A 1,240-nucleotide genomic window follows, 5' to 3' on the forward strand; every position below is an offset into this window, starting at 1 on the left:
CACAGTGCTGAAGCCTGGGAGCTGATCAGAGCCGAGATCGAGCTTCATCTGATGAGAGTTCATCAGCTGGCTTCATCTCTGACCAGCACCAACTAAAACCTGTCACATGAAGGATCTCTTCACTTATTTACTTCTCCATTTATTTATCTATTCATTTATTTATTACTTATTTATAAACCACTATCTACATTTTAAATTTATTAAGTAAAAGAGTTTTTTGTTTTTACATGATTTGATGTTAAATCCAATAAAAATGACTTTCTCCAGCAAATAGAAATGTGTTTATTGTTTTTATTCCTGTTACATGAAAAAAATTCATACAGATTTCTAACATGAATAAACAACAGGAACAAGTAGAGGCTTGTGTTTGAATCAGTTGGACACCAGATGAGTCTTTTTCTCATTTGCACTGTAGACATGAGCAGACAAAGTAGATGTCAAACTGTCAAGTTTGCAAAGTGGTTTGAAATTATACACAATTATTACATAAAAATCCCCTAAAGCACCAAAGACGTCAGCTGTAACATCAGCTGTCCTGTCTCAACAGTAGAACGCTATATTTACACTTCAGATGACGACAGAATAGCACAAAATAAACAGCATGTTCAGCATATGAAGCATTTAAAATAAGTATTCTGCTGCACATCAGGGCAACAATGAACGAATTAATTTTATTGCTGATTGATCTGTTGACTATTTTCTGGATGAATCGATCAGTTGTTTGGTCTATAAACTCTCAGAATAAAAGGTCAGTCAGTTTTTCCAAAAGCCCAACATGACGTCCTTAAATGTTTTGTTCACAACTCAGATATGTTCAGTTTACTGTCAGAGAGGAGGAAAGAAAGCAGAAGGTGGAATTCATACTTTTTTTTATTTTAACAAATTCTATACAGTAAATTCTTTTTGTCTGTATTAGTTTATTACTTCATTTTCCCCATTAGATTGCTTATTTGCATTTTTCATGCAGCCAATAAAAATCCTGACTTCTAACAAACAGAAACATCTTCATTGTCTTCATTCTTCTACCACAAACAAAAGGGAGGTCACATTTTCTACAAGTTTGTTCAAACAGCAGAAAACTTGTTCAGAGCAGGTTTTTTATTGTAATGTCTCTGAACTCCTTCTGATGATCGTCTTCAGTATTTAGATCGACTTCAACACAGAACTGATGTTCAACTTTCAAGATGTGAGATTTTTCCGGTAAATTTGTGCAATAAATAATCAGTGCTGGTCTTATCCT

This window comes from Stegastes partitus, unplaced genomic scaffold (assembly GCF_000690725.1).
Source record: "Stegastes partitus isolate 25-593 unplaced genomic scaffold, Stegastes_partitus-1.0.2 Scaffold1300, whole genome shotgun sequence".
In the NCBI taxonomy this organism is placed as follows: domain Eukaryota; kingdom Metazoa; phylum Chordata; class Actinopteri; family Pomacentridae; genus Stegastes; species Stegastes partitus.